Genomic DNA, 16,450 nt, shown 5'->3' on the forward strand with positions numbered 1-16,450 from the left:
CGATTTGGTCGGTCGGCACGGCGATTTGGTCAAGGTTGCTTCTTGGCGAAGACAGGGCCTCGGGCGAGCCGGAAATATGTTCGTCGCTAGAGGGGGGCCTCGGGCGAGACGGAGATCCTCCGGGGTCGGCTGCCCTTGTCCGAGGCTAGGCTCGGGCGAGGCGTGATCGAGTCCCTCGAATGGACCGATCCCTGACTTAATCGCACCCATCAGGCCTTTGCAGCTTTATGCTGATGGGGGTTACCAGCTGAGAATTAGGAGACTTGAGGGTACCCCTAATTGTGGTCCCCGACAACATTCTATATATCAAACCTAATCTCACCCATCTCAAATAGTTATGTAAATTTAGCTTCCTAAATTATAGACTTAGTAAGTTGGTAAAACACATTAAAAAAGTAAAAGCAATGTTTATATCCCAACAGTTCTTTGTTTATTGGTTGCTATTTTTTTAAAGTTATTCACGTCAACACAAAAATAAGATTGAATGTGAAAAGGCAAACTGCCATGTTGTACGACAACATCGACGAGTTGAACAAGAAGTGAGAGTGGGGGCTAGAGAAATAGGGGCGCCTTATCTCCAAGCAACATCTTGGGAGGTTGGAGCTATCGATGAAAGATCAAACAACCGCGGCGACAGACAAACACCATTCACGGATGTCCTTGTGGCGACGATGTCGGGGCACCACATTAGGTACTGTCGGAGAGAAAATCCTCCGGCCGGGTGGCGGAACGCACCCGCCCTAATCCTAAGATGAGGAGGGGGCCTAAGCGTTTTCCCTGTTATGTGGATTTGGGATGAACACACGAGGACACGAGGATTTAGAGTGGTTCAGGCTGCCGGAGCGTAATACCCTACCTCCACTATGTGTATGTTGTATTGAGAGTGTGTGAACTTGAGAGAGCTTGTCCTCGTAACGCTATGTGCTTTCCCTTTTATAGTCTAAGGGAAGGCACATACAAGAATACTGAGCCCTGACATGCGGGCCCAGGAGCATAACGGAAGGAATACATTATGTGAGCAATTAATGCTAGTAACGCCTGAGCAATCACCGGGAGTCTTGATGACCACAGTCCATGCAGCATTGATAGCCAAAACGTACGAGTAATGGAGAATAATAGCACGACCCGCGTATCGTGGACTGTGCACGCCACCTATCAGTGGAATGGACAGGCGCACGTGTTATCCGTAATGAATGTGGAGGCGCACATAGCCCAGAGGCGTCATGCTAGGTTCCGCCCGCTGGCTTAAGCCGCGCGCAGTATGCCACATGGCTGCAACGGGTCTCCGCTTGAGCGGGGAGCGGGAGTGTATGCGGATAGGTCCGGAACCCACCAGACTAGGTCTGAACACGTGTCGGCACTGGACCCCCGTCTGGGTCTTGTTCAAGGCCCGAGTATGTTCTGTCCTGAGACCTTGGGACCCCATGGTGGGTGGCCCGAACCCCATACGGGGGGGTCCAGAACCCATTCCAGGGGTCTGGCTTGCACACGTGGAGGTCCTGGACCAACTTTGGAGGCCCGGACTGTATATCCAGGGGTCCGGCACCCTCCCATGGGGTCCTGGTTCACTGTTGATATCTTGGAGTATATCACCTTCTCTAGACACGTGGCGGCTCCGAACCCGCCCATGTGGTGGGGTCAGGCGCTGTTATGGACCCATAGTTGTCACCCGAGGCCGGGGCGAGTCATGGCTTGGTCCCACACACAACATCTTTCCCACGCGACTAAGAAATAGCCGCGTGGGTACTGCGTCTTTATACAGTAGTAAGGGGTACCCTAGTTTCACGGTACCGACAGTGGCCCCCGTGCCCACCTCAGGGGAGGATGCGACCCTGCAGGTGGGGCTAAAACTTGTACTTTTCTTCGACATGGCGTGATTGATGATTGGCGCGCCGTTTCAGCGCGTCTGCTGACGCACCCACCGTCAATCTACCTTAGGTCACGCCAACTACCATATATGTCCTCGCAGCTGACTGACCCGCGGCCCCCACACTTGGTGGTTTCGTTGGGTCACGCGCGAGGCACCTTGATACCGCTGCATTGGTTTAAAAATTACCTTCTGTCTCCTGCCGCGGCCCCGAGGAGGCGCACTACCGGCGCGTGCGGCGGTTCGCTCTTTCCGCACCCGGGATCCGGCACCCAAGGAGTATGACCAGTGGGCCTGGGCCCCCGTGTCATAGACTGGACTGTTGTCTCTTGCGGCGGAAATGAAGAGGCGCGCTACCGCGTGCGGTGGTTCGCTCTTACAAGCGTGTGCGGTGGTTCATTCCTTCTGCACCCAAAATCCGACTCGCAAAGTGTATGATCTGTGGACCCGGGCCCCCGTGTCATAGACTGGGATGCTTGTATCTAGGTGCCCGTCGCGCGTGATCTCCTGTGGCGATTGAGGGGCGCGCGGAAGGGTTTCCTTTAGCGAGGACTCTGGTTTCCTTGAAAAAGGGTTCACCCCCGAGTGCAGCAGTTACCCTTTCGCATTCTCTCCCAATCGCTTGTGCCCCTTTGCCTTCGTGCTTCTTCGTTCCACGCCCGCGCCGCCGGCTGTGCTCTTTTGCCTTCGCGCTCCTCAGTTCCACGCCCGCGCCGCCGTGTACGCCATGGCTTCACTCGGTCACCCCGACCGCTTCCAGTCTGAGGCGGCGCTCAACCTGGTGCGCGGCCTGCTCGGGTGGAGTGCGCCAGGGCTCGCCGGAAGGATTCGCACCGGTGCAGCTCCCCTCGGCGACCTTGCCATCAGGGAGTTCGTGCTATTCGTCTCCTACATCTCCTGCGAGTTAGCGTTGCCGATCTCGCCTTTCTTCCTGCTGCTATTGGAGGAGTTCGGGCTCCAGCCTCAGCACCTTACGCCCCACTCCATCCTCCAAGCGGCCATCTTCATCCACCTCTGTGAGATGTTCGTAGGTGTGGCCCCCTGTACTTCCTTCTTCCGCCACTTCTTCGTGCTGGTCAAGTCTAGGAAGGCTAGGGACCATCTTGGTGCATACTACTTTTAGACAAGGCCGGATTCGGCCGTAGCCTACATCTCCACCTTCGGCGGTGCAAGGTGGGAAAACTGGCGCGGCGACTGGGTGATCGCTAGCGCCGAGGCCAACGACCGCCTCGTCTTGCCGAGCAATGGGCCATCCCTCGACCGTAAGCATTGGAGGACTAAGCCATCGTGTCTCCAAAGCTCCTACCCGTACTAGACAGGATCAAGACCTTGGCAACCGGTGGTCTGACCTCCATGCATGTGGTCGGCGACATCCTGAAGCGCCGGGTCATGCCGCTGCAGAGGAGGTCGCGCCTGTGCTGGTGGTTCACTAGCCCGAATGATATCGGCAGGATCCAGCGTGGGCCGGATACCGATCTGTCCTCGGAGGAGCTGGAACTCCTAGTGAAGGGGATTACTGGTGAGTCCTTTGTCCCTGAATCCTTGATACTCCCCCAGGACATTTCGGTGCTTTGTGATGATCCAGGGCTGCGAACGACGGTCCTGGCCACGCTACCAACCCTCGACGAGAGCGGCGTGGCGGTTCATCAGACTAGCGGTCCGGACCCCCTCCATGGGATCCAGATCCCTGGTGTACCAGCTCGGGGTCTCCAGACCGCCGGTCCGGCCCCTTGTGTTGGCCCTGCCGCGGCCCTCAGCCCCTTGGACAAGGGCAAAGGGGCTGCAAGCAGCGCCTCCGGCCCAGGTAGCTCTAGGGAGTCGGAGGAGGAGAGGCGACAGAGGCTGCGTCGCGTCGATGGGTTGCTTGCCTCGGACCCCCCAGAAGCGCCAAAGAACTGCTGGTGGGGCCAAGGAATCCGGCTCCCAAGCTCAGGGCGCGTAGAGGCGTGCCAATCCTCCGATGCCACTGCCATCGCCACCCTCTAAGGGTGATCACCCCCCAGGGGCACCAGCAACAGTAGCAACAACAACAACAACAAACGTCGTCATCGCAGCAACAGCAGCAGGAGCGGCGGTCATCCCACTTCCAGGGTCGCTGGAAAGTCCAGGGCCCCAAGTAAGTGTAGCCCCTTTTTTCCACGACTCTAGTTATCATGCCGACGGGTCTTAACCCATCCTTTGTGTCACACCCGGTTTTAAGGAACAAAGCCGGGTGCATCTCATACATGTGCCAAGAAGACAACATATATAATAACAGAGTGTATAGAGATAAATGTCATGATACATCAGAGTACTTATTACATAGCGGAAGACTTATTACAAAGTAAGAGAATTAATATAAACGAACTAAGGATCGTTGGCGCCAATGTCGACTGAGAAACGCCACCTAGATCAGATCATACTCCTCGCCTTGTGGCTCCTCCTGAACCACCTGTTCTTCTCCTGTGGGGGGGTGTGAGACAGCAAGAGTGAGCTCACATACGTTCATCGCTCAACAAGTTGTGGGGAATAATGTGGCATGAACTCACCAAAGGTGGGAGTTCATGAAGTGTAAGGCTAATCAATGAAATAGAGGCTGAAGCTGAGCATTGCTTTTATAAGTTGGTCAAAATTTTATTAGCAATTACTAAGTGTAAGTAAATACCAAACCTTAATAATAATAAAGAAAAGTAATAGTAAAATAATCCCAAATGCGATGCAAATGTCAAATTAAATTTAAGTTCCATAATTAATCATGTGAGGGTCCGAGCCGCTCATGACCGTGAGCACGGCTAGTATACCAGTTTTACACTCTGCAGAGGTTGCACATCTTTACCCACAAGTCATGTTACCCATCTGCCGAGAGATGGCCAATCCCATACACCTCTACCGAGGAGGCGAGGCAGGGTAACACTACGAGGCCTTTACAAAGTTCCACTAGCATCAGAAAACCCGCTACAGTTTATAGGAAGCTCCAATGCAGGGTTCTTGCCTGACCGCCATCGCAGCAAAATCAACCAAGGACCTCCCTACACTGACCACTCCCCTACTGCCCTTGCCCCTTTCGGGTAAGGAAGACCTCCACTAGCTTTCCTAGTTAATCAGCCAAGGGCGTCCCATTATACCCTTGTGGTAGCACTGTTTTCCCGGGTGGTCGCTCCATGTTCCCATTAACATAATGATCTTAACATGAACAGTAATAATAAAAGAGAATAAAAGAGTAATTATGAATAAAGTATCTTCATACCCAAATCCACATAAAGCAATAGCAGGTACTACCCAAAGAAATATTTCAGTGGTAAACAAGGTATAAAGATAGCCAAAACTAGGGTAACCTATTGGGTCCCATCAAAATTATCCTATGCAGATCATTATAATTAATAAGAACATGGCTGGGAAAAAGTAAGTGATCAAGGGCACAACTTGCCTTCAATGAGCTCCTGCTCAGCTACTTCTACTTGCTGAACCTCAGAATCCAAAGTGGCTTGCTCGTCTACTCGCATCAACACAATACATACATAGTATAGCATAAATTAACATCACATCAAACAGATAAATAAAATATACAATAAAAATCTACACATTAGAATGAGATCATAGGAACTGGAATCATTAAATTTGGAGTTATAGATTTCAAGTTATGAATCTCCTAAGGTTTAATGTGCTTGAAATAGGATTAAATGATAAATTAATTTTTTTACGGTTTTAATGTCAAAACAGAGACACTAAATGGTAGATAATATTATTACAAAATTTTAGAAATTGGAATGGCCCAATTTGGATCAAAAATGGAATTTCTATGAATTTTACAAGTTTCTAGAATTGTTTTTGTATTAAAAACTAAATTCTATAATCATTTTCTCGGTTTTTAATATCCCCTGGACTAGGCCTCGAATTCCAGAAAACTCAGGGGTCTCTACGCAAGAGGTACGAGACCCAGTGCACAGTCAGATAGGATGGCGGGTTGATTTGTTATTTTTCCAGGGGCTCTGACAAAAAGTACCCACGAAGGGGTATCAACGGTTTCTGACCGCCCGATCGCAAGTGAACGGCCCCGATTAGATCCACACGTGGCTGAAACGATACATACTCTACACCGTCGGATCTGAGTTCAACGATCGCGATATAATTATGCTAGATCTAACCTCGTCCATTAGATCTAGATCGACGGTCTGATTTTAACGTGGTGAAGGGGTATCCCTGAATCTAATCTCAGCCGCCCACGCGATGATCAACGGACGCGACCATATCTTCACCCTTCGACCAACCGAGACGGCGGCGCCGAACACGCGCGGCGGCGCTCGCCGGTGAGCCACCCCACTACGGCGCACAGGTGTACGATCCCCAAATTAATCGGGTGCTACACGATGCAGGAGCATGGGCGAAGCAATGGGGAAGGTTATTACCGGCGATCGAAGCCCCGACGATGCTGGCCACACGACGATGCGGATTTGCGGCCACGAACGGGCAACGACGAGAAATCGCCGCTGTTCTGGTGACCCCCGACCCTCCTGGTTGACACCAACGTGAGCGCACCCTTGCGGCGAAGCTCCAGTGCCCAACACCAGCGCCAACTCCCGCCCAGACCGAAGATGGGGGAGCAGCGCCCTTCTCCCGGCGCGAGGCACAAATGGCGCCGCGACTTAGCTAACGGCTATGGAGATGACGGTGCGGGGCGCTAGTCTACGATTGCGAGGTCCGCGGAGCTGCGGCATGGAAGGAGGCAAGGGCGCCCGGGGTTTTATCGCTGTGGTCAAACGGTTCGCCGCCGAGAAGCCCGGCGGCAGCTGCGCCAGCCGTTCGCGAGTGATGGAGACGATCTGGGCACCGCGGAGTATGACACCTGGGACCCACGCGTAAGCGACGGGCAGTGAGGAGCACGTGCGGTGAGCTCATGAGTTAGCGTAGGGGTGTGGTGAGGCCGCCCGGTGGGTCCGTCCTTATCAGCCCGAGCGCGCACGGAAATCCGGCCGGATGGGCCGCGCGGGTAGGAGTTTGCTAGGTGGGCCAAAATCGGTTTCCTAGGCCCGTCCGAGTTAGTAATTCCTTTCCTTTATTCTGTATAGCATTTTCCTTTCTTTATTTCCAAAGTCAATTTGAATTCGAATTTAGTTTCAAACCTTGTGCAAATTTGTTATCAAATCATATTATGAAATGAAAAATACAAATTTTAGAAATATATTAATATTATTTATATTTTTATATCATTTCTCTTCTTATTTTCAAACCCAAATTTTCAATTTAGGGTTTAATCTAGTTTCTAGTCATTTTTATATTATTATTATTTTTATTTAATGCACAAACATAAAACTCCAACAAGATGTACTTTATTTCATTTTAGCATCATTTGTTTGGATTAAATCTTCTTAATCACATGTATGCTCTTTTTATGATGCAAATGAGGCACATCAAATAAGGGAATCACTATATATTCTTTGTATACAATTTTGAGTGTTACAAATCCTACCCCCCTAAAAATAATCTCGTCCTCGAGATTTAAGAAGATCTAGGGAAAAGGTGGGGAAAATCTATGTGAAGCTCTTCTTCTCTTTCCCACGTTGCTTCATCTTCACTGTGGTGACTCCATTGAACTTTGCACATCTTTATAACCTTATTCCTCGTGACTCGAGTCAAAGTATCCAAAATCTTGATGGGGCACTCAGCATAAGTCAGGTCATCTTGAACACTAAGGTCCTCCATTGGCAACTGCTCTTCAGGTACCCTGAGACACTTCTTCAGTTGTGACACATGAAAGACATCATGTACATCCGATAGATTATCAGGTAACTCCAATTGATATGCAACCTCTCCCACTCGTTTTAAGATTAAGAAGGGTCCAATAAAGCGAGGGGACAACTTTCATTTGACTTTGAATCTTCTCATACCCCTGAGTGGTGACACCTTCAAATAGACATAATCACCCTCCTTAAACTCAAGCAGTCTTCTCCGGGTATCAGCATAGCTCTTCTGTCTTGACTGTGCAGTTCTCAAATTCTCCCTTATTTGCTGAACTTGTTCCTCTGCTTCTTGTATAATCTCAGGTCCAAACAACTTCCTTTCACCAGTTTGATCCCAATACAATGGAGTCCTGCACTTTCTGCCATACAAAGCTTCAAACGGTGACATCTTCAAACTGGCCTGATAGCTATTATTATAAGAGAACTCAGCATATGGTAGACTCTTATCCCAACTACCACCATGCTGAAGGGCACAAGCTCTCAACATATCTTCCAATACTTGGTTAGTCCTTTCAGTCTGTCCATCAGTCTGTGGATGGTAAGCCGAACTAAAATTCAATCTTGTATCCAATGACTCGTGCAACTTCTTCCAATATCGAGAGGTAAACTGTGATCCCCGGTCTGACACAATCTTCTTTGGCACACCATGTAGGCATACAATCCGTGCCATGTACAACTCTGCTAACTTGGCTCCTGAATACGTGGTCTTCACTGGAATAAAGTGGGCTACTTTGGTTAGCCTGTCCACAATCACTCATATAGAATCATAACCAGCAGACGTGCGAGGTAATCCAACAATGAAGTCCATGCCAATCTCTTCCCATTTCCACTCAGGTATCTTCAGTGGGTGCAATAGTCCGGCTGGCCTCTGGTGTTCAGCTTTAACTCTTTGGCATACATCGCACATAGCCACATGTGCAGCCACATCTCTCTTTAGTCCATACCACCAATACTTTTGCTTCAAATCCTGATACATCTTAGTACTTCCAGGATGGATAGAATAAATTGAGTCATGTGCTTCCTTCAATATAGTTTCTCGAAGACTATCAATGTCGGGAACACAAATCTGATTCTTGAACCATATCGTGCCTTGCTCATCCTCCGTGAATTCCGGGCCTCTACCCACTATTATCAGATCCTTGATCTCCTGAATCTTAGCATCACCAACCTGACCTTTACGAATTTCTTGCTCCAAGGTAGGTTCCAGGTAAGAGATCAATAACAAACTCAACTTCTCTATCAGGTGGCATCCCTGGTAACTCTTCTAGGAAGACATCCGAAAAATCTCTAACCACACGAATGTTGACACCAACAAACTTCCCATCTACTAAGAATAATGCTAGTCTGGTGGCGGTAGTTACTGCAATTCCAACTTCAAATCTTTCTCCTTTGGAACTGGTCAGTTCTATGGTTCCCTTAGCACAATGTATAAACTGTCTTTGCCTTTCTTAACCATGACATACCAAGGATCACATCTATAGTGTTCTCTTCTAACACTATAGGGTAGCCCATCTGGGTTAGAAACATAGGGGACGAAAGAAAGGATTGTAGACAAGGCAGTGATTACGAAGCATGTTACTTTGGGGGATTTATTAGCTAAGTGTGTCACCTGCTAAAGCTAATTCATTACCTTATATTGGTACATGCTAAGATGCCCTTCTATACTATTGCAATCAATCAAAGAAGCAAATCAGGCATTGATCATCAGCACAATCAACCAACATTTTTAATAGATAAAATAATTTTAATTTTTGTTTTAGGTCTCCTATATCTTAAAAAGGTCATAAATGTAGGATCCCAAGGTGTGAAATTCATCTTGTCTCAGAGTAGAAAAGGTAAGAATCATCAGAATAGAACAGTAGAAGGTGAGACAGGATTAAGATAAGTATAGAAAGAATCAGAGTAAGGTAAGTATAGAATGAATCAGAAGAAGGTAAGTAGGTAAGGGTTGTCCATTTCTATCTAGGTTTCGTCCTACAGTCAACATTTGCTTTGATACCACTTCTGTCACACCCGGTTTTAAGGAACAAAGCCGGGTGCATCTCATACATGCGCCAAGAAGACAACATATATAATAACAGAGTGTATAGAGATAAATGTCATGATACATCAGAGTACTTATTACATAGCGGAAGACTTATTACAAAGTAAGAGAATTAATATAAACGAACTAAGGATCGTTGGCGCCAATGTCGACTGAGAAACGCCACCTAGATCAGATCATACTCCTCGCCTTGTGGCTCCTCCTGAACCACCTGTTCTTCTCCTGTGGGGGGGGTGTGAGACAGCAAGAGTGAGCTCACATACGTTCATCGCTCAACAAGTTGTGGGTAATAATGTGGCATGAACTCACCAAAGGTGGGAGTTCATGAAGTGTAAGGCTAATCAATGAAATAGAGGCTGAAGCTGAGCATTGCTTTTATAAGTTGGTCAAAATTTTATTAGCAATTACTAAGTGTAAGTAAATACCAAACCTTAATAATAATAAAGAAAAGTAATAGTAAAATAATCCCAAATGCGATGCAAATGTCAAATTAAATTTAAGTTCCATAATTAATCATGTGAGGGTCCGAGCCGCTCATGACCGTGAGCACGGCTAGTATACCAGTTTTACACTCTACAGAGGTTGCACATCTTTACCCACAAGTCATGTTACCCATCTGCCGAGAGATGGCCAATCCCATACACCTCTACCGAGGAGGCGAGGCAGGGTAACACTACGAGGCCTTTACAAAGTTCCACTAGCTTCAGAAAACCCGCTACAGTTTATAGGAAGCTCCAATGCAGGGTTCTTGCCTGACCGCCATCGCAGCAAAATCAACCAAGGACCTCCCTACACTGACCACTCCCCTACTGCCCTTGCCCCTTTCGGGTAAGGAAGACCTCCACTAGCTTTCCTAGTTAATCAGCCAAGGGCGTCCCATTATACCCTTGTGGTAGCACTGTTTTCCCGGGTGGTCGCTCCATGTTCCCATTAACATAATGATCTTAACATGAACAGTAATAATAAAAGAGAATAAAAGAGTAATTATGAATAAAGTATCTTCATACCCAAATCCACATAAAGCAATAGCAGGTACTACCCAAAGAAATATTTCAGTGGTAAACAAGGTATAAAGATAGCCAAAACTAGGGTAACCTATTGGGTCCCATCAAAATTATCCTATGCAGATCATTATAATTAATAAGAACATGGCTGGGAAAAAGTAAGTGATCAAGGGCACAACTTGCCTTCAATGAGCTCCTGCTCAGCTACTTCTACTTGCTGAACCTCAGAATCCACAGTGGCTTGCTCGTCTACTCGCATCAACACAATACATACATAGTATAGCATAAATTAACATCACATCAAACAGATAAATAAAATATACAATAAAAATCTACACATTAGAATGAGATCATAGGAACTGGAATCATTAAATTTGGAGTTATAGATTTCAAGTTATGAATCTCCTAAGGTTTAATGTGCTTGAAATAGGATTAAATGATAAATTAATTTTTTTACGGTTTTAATGTCAAAACAGAGACACTAAATGGTAGATAATATTATTACAAAATTTTAGAAATTGGAATGGCTCAATTTGGATCAAAAATGGAATTTCTATGAATTTTACAAGTTTCTAGAATTGTTTTTGTATTAAAAACTAAATTCTATAATCATTTTCTCGGTTTTTAATATCCCCTGGACTAGGCCTCGAATTCCAGAAAACTCAGGGGTCTCTACGCAAGAGGTACGAGACCCAGTGCACAGTCAGATAGGATGGCGGGTTGATTTGTTATTTTTCCAGGGGCTCTGACAAAAAGTACCCGTGAAGGGGTATCAACGGTTTCTGACCGCCCGATCGCAAGTGAACGGCCCCGATTAGATCCACACGTGGCTGAAACGATACATACTCTACACCGTCGGATCTGAGTTCAACGATCGCGATATAATTATGCTAGATCTAACCACGTCCATTAGATCTAGATCGACAGTCTGATTTTAACGTGGTGAAGGGGTATCCCTGAATCTAATCTCAGCCGCCCACGCGATGATCAACGGGCGCGACCATATCTTCACCCTTCGACCAACCGAGACGGCGGCGCCGAACACGCGCGGCGGCGCTCGCCGGTGAGCCACCCCACTACGGCGCACAGGTGTACGATCCCCAAATTAATCGGGTGCTACACGATGCAGGAGCATGGGCGAAGCAATGGGGAAGGTTATTACCGGCGATCGAAGCCCCGACGATGCTGGCCACGCGACGATGCGGATTTGCGGCCACGAACGGGCAACGACGAGAAATCGCCGCTGTTCTGGTGACCCCCGACCCTCCTGGTTGACACCAACGCGAGCGCACCCTTGCGGCGAAGCTCCAGTGCCCAACACCAGCGCCAACTCCCGCCCAGACCGAAGATGGGGGAGCAGCGCCCTTCTCCCGGCGCGAGGCACAAATGGCGCCGCGACTTAGCTAACGGCTATGGAGATGACGGTGCGGGGCGCTAGTCTACGATTGCGAGGTCCGCGGAGCTGCGGCATGGAAGGAGGCAAGGGCGCCCGGGGTTTTATCGCTGTGGTCAAACGGTTCGCCGCCGAGAAGCCCGGCGGCAGCTGCGCCAGCCGTTCGCGAGTGATGGAGACGATCTGGGCGCCGCGGAGTATGACACCTGGGACCCACGCGTAAGCGACGGGCAGTGAGGAGCACGCGCGGTGAGCTCATGAGTTAGCGTAGGGGTGTGGTGAGGCCGCCCGGTGGGTCCGTCCTTATCAGCCCGAGCGCGCACGGAAATCCGGCCGGATGGGCCGCGCGGGTAGGAGTTTGCTAGGTGGGCCGAAATCGGTTTCCTAGGCCCGTCCGAGTTAGTAATTCCTTTCCTTTATTCTGTATAGCATTTTCCTTTCTTTATTTCCAAAGTCAATTTGAATTCGAATTTAGTTTCAAACCTTGTGCAAATTTGTTATCAAATCATATTATGAAATGAAAAATACAAATTTTAGAAATATACTAATATTATTTATATTTTTATATCATTTCTCTTCTTATTTTCAAACCCAAATTTTCAATTTAGGGTTTAATCTAGTTTCTAGTCATTTTTATATTATTATTATTTTTATTTAATGCACAAACATAAAACTCCAACAAGATGTACTTTATTTCATTTTAGCATCATTTGTTTGGATTAAATCTTCTTAATCACATGTATGCTTTTTTTATGATGCAAATGAGGCACATCAAATAAGGGAATCACTATATATTCTTTGTATACAATTTTGAGTGTTACACTTTGTTTGTCAGGGCTTCCTCCCCCTCTACTCCCAAGGCGCGCCTCCTCCGCCAGATACCAGGTCCGCCGGCGGTTCTAGCTCTCAACAGCAGGAATCTGCTGAGAGTGGTGTCGACGGAGCGCACCCAACTGCCGCCGGGACTGCGCCACCGACCTCCCACGTCCCAACTGGGGGTCCGGCTACGGAGGCGCCAGCGTAAGGCGGCGCCGCGGTGGCGGAGGAGGTCCCAGCTGGGGGACCTGCGCCCGCTCCCGACATCGGGGGTGACCTAGGAGGCGCGTCCAGCGCCGTCCCTCCGCCTGCCCCGGAGGAGCTGGAGGTGATCTTTGGGCGGCGGCTCCGGTCAGGTGCCGAGCCAGACGTGGCGCCAATCCCTCTTCCCCGAGTGCTGTCTCGCGCCCACCAAGTCCTCAATGAAACCGAGGCAGCCATCCGGCGGGAATGGGAGGCACTGGAATCCAAGCACCAGCGCCTCAGTGACTGGCGCACCCAGCAGGAGGAGCGCACTAAGGCAGCGTCCCGCTAGTTCGCCTCTGAGCGGTCCGAACTCGCGCGGGACCACAAAGAGTACAAAAGGGACCTCCAGAAGGTGTTCGCTAGGGAGCTGGAGGCGTCCCGACAGGAGAAGAAGCTGGCCAAGAGGGAGGAGGCCTTGAGCCAGAGGCAGGCCCTCACAACAAAGCTCAGGGCCAAGTTGAATGCCCTGGACCATACCCTAGAGGCTCAGCGGGTCCAACAAGTGGAAACCATAGAAAGGATGAAAAAATGGCACCAAGAGCTGGAGGACAAGGCCAGTGACATAGCCCTCGCCAAGGAGAATCTCAAGAAGAAGGATACGTCCCTGGACAGGAGGGAGACGGACCTCGCCGGGCGGGAGAATGATCTCGCCTTTAGGGAGGAAATTCTTGAAAGGCGGGGCATGTTGCTGGCCGAGCACGAGCTGGAGGTGGAGGAGAAGCAGCGGAAGCTGGAGGAGCGGATCCGCCGGTTCGAAGCGGCGCAGGCGGCGCCGGGTCCCCAGGTGGCGGAGGCCACCAAGAAGGCCCTGGAAGATCTCCAGGCAGAACACTGCGCTGGGGTCCAGCGGATAGCTGAGTGGGCCGGCGAGGCGAGCACGACGCTGGTGCCACTGGGGATAAGTCCCATCCTAGTGTCGGAGCAACCAGCGTCGATCTCCGATGCCATCCTGGTGCTGGACTCTGCCGCCGAACGCCTTCGTCGCCTAGACCAGATCCTCGGTGCTCGTCTGGAGGTAGAGGGCAGCAGGCTCTGCCGGGCGGTGGTGGATTATGTGTTGACATGCTTCCGGAGCCACGACCCAGCCATGTCCTTAGCACCGGTGCTCAATGGTCCGGTGGCCGCCATAGAAGACGCCACCCATGAGAGCGTCCAAGACGCTGTGGAGACAGTGGCCGCACGCTTCCATCGCGACCCTGCCGATGTCGAGTAGCTCGTACCTGCAGAGATAAGGCTAGGGTTCCGCTTGAAGGCGGATGTAATAATCTTTTGGACACATAACATACTTTTGAGAACCGTTAATTTAACAGCACTTATCTGTACGCCATTTGTCCTCGCTGTGTGTAGCGCTACCAACTTCTCCTTGGTACTTGGCCCCCCTAGGATGTAGGCTCGACATGTCGAGGCTGGATACCAGCATACCAAAGAAAGAATTGGTGACCCGGCCCCCAGGATGTAGTCTGGACTGGGACCTGGACCTGTACACAACTTTGGCTAGGAAGCTTTAGTAGCGCACCCATAGGACCCACCAACTGGTATCTTTTATCCTTTGATTCATGCAACAGGACCTGTAGGATTTAGCTTGAGAAGCCAAGTTGTATGCCCGGACCCCCTGGATCACAGCTCCAAATGCTAGGACACCCATCGCAGAGTGGTGGAGTGTGCAGGCTTAGGGTACGGAACCAGGCTAAGCGGCTACACAGCTCCGGACCACCCCAGGAGATGAGTGTCCATTCTCTAGAACCGGACCTCAGGTTGCCGGACCCACAGGACTATAGTTCCAAATACTAGGATACCCGTCACAGAGTGGTGGAGCATGCAGGCTTAGGGTACGGAACCAAGCTAAGCGGATACACAGCTCCGGACCACCCCAGGGAACGAGCGCCCATTCTCTAGAACTGGCCCCCAGGCTGCTGGACCCCCTGCCTTTGTAGAGGGGTCCTAAACTGCAAGTCTGGCTACTCAATTCGGATGTCATCATACCAGCAAAATTGAAGTATGGGTGGGTTAGATAAAAAATAATGGTCGTAAATTGAAGTAGAACGAACCATCATAAAAACAAATCTGGGGGTGAATCTTTTCCTTATAACTTGATATACATGAGTGTAGGCCAACAGACCGGGTTTATGAGGGCGGACCTCACCGGATTGACGTACATATATGTGTAACCTAGTTACAAAGGAAGAAAACTTAATTCCCCAGTGTTGCTTTTATGGGTAAAACTTACGGAGATGCTCTATGTTCCAGGGATTGGGAAGAGGCACTCCTTCAGTCGTGGCAAGGCAGACACACCTGAGTCGACATATTTCCATCACCTTGAAGGGTCCCTCCTAGCCAAGGGAGAGCTTGTGGAGCCCTTCTCGGTTCAGTACTCACCTTAGGACTAGGTCCCCGACCCTGAGCTCCCTACTATGCACAAACCGTTGGTGGTAGCGCCTGAGCGCTTGGTTGTACCGTGCATTTCGGATCACCGCTCGCCATCTGCGTTCGTCGATGAAGTCCACGTCCTCACGCCGTAGCTGTTCCTGCATAGACTCATCAAAAGCCTGGACCCGTGGGGAGCCCATAATGATTTCCGGGGGAAGGCAAGCTTCGGCCCTGTAGACCAGGAAGAACGGGTCTCCCCGGTAGCTCGGCTGGGTGTGGTCCGATTCCCCCAAAGTACGGACGGAAACTCGTTGATCCAATTCGCACCATGCTTTTTCAAGCAGTCATAGGTGTGTGTCTTGAGTCCCCTGAGGATCTCTGTGTTTGCCCTCTCCGCCTGGCCGTTGCTCCTGGGATGAGCCACAGACGCAAAGAAGAGCTGGGTGCCGATGCCCTCGCAATACTCCTAGAAGAGCCGACTTGTAAACTGGGTCCCGCTATCCGTAATGATACGGCTTGGGACCCCAAATCTACAGACGATCGACTTGAGGAAAGCAACAGCAGCACCCTGGGTGATATTGACTACAGGGGTGGCCTCTGGCCACTTTGTGAACTTGTCGATGGCGACGAAGAGAAAACGGTACCCGCCGATGGCCCTGGGGAATGGTCCCAGGATATCCACCCCCCATACGGCGAATGGCCAGGAGGGTGGAATCATCTGCAGAGCTTGAGCTAGTGTGTGTATCTGCTTTGCATAGAACTGACTCGCCTTGTAGGACTTTACCATCTCAGCCCCTACCTGACGTGCCAAGTGTCAGAGAGAAAATCCTCCGGCCGGGTGGCGGAACGCACCCGCCCTAATCCTAAGATGAGGAGGGGGGCTAAGCGTTTTGCCTGTTATGTGGATTTGGGATGAACACACGAGGACACGAGGGTTTAGAGTGGTTTAGGCCACCGGAGCGTAATACCCTACCTCCACTGTGTGTATGTTGTATT

This window comes from Zea mays, chromosome 3 (assembly GCF_902167145.1).
Source record: "Zea mays cultivar B73 chromosome 3, Zm-B73-REFERENCE-NAM-5.0, whole genome shotgun sequence".
NCBI lineage: Eukaryota > Viridiplantae > Streptophyta > Magnoliopsida > Poales > Poaceae > Zea > Zea mays.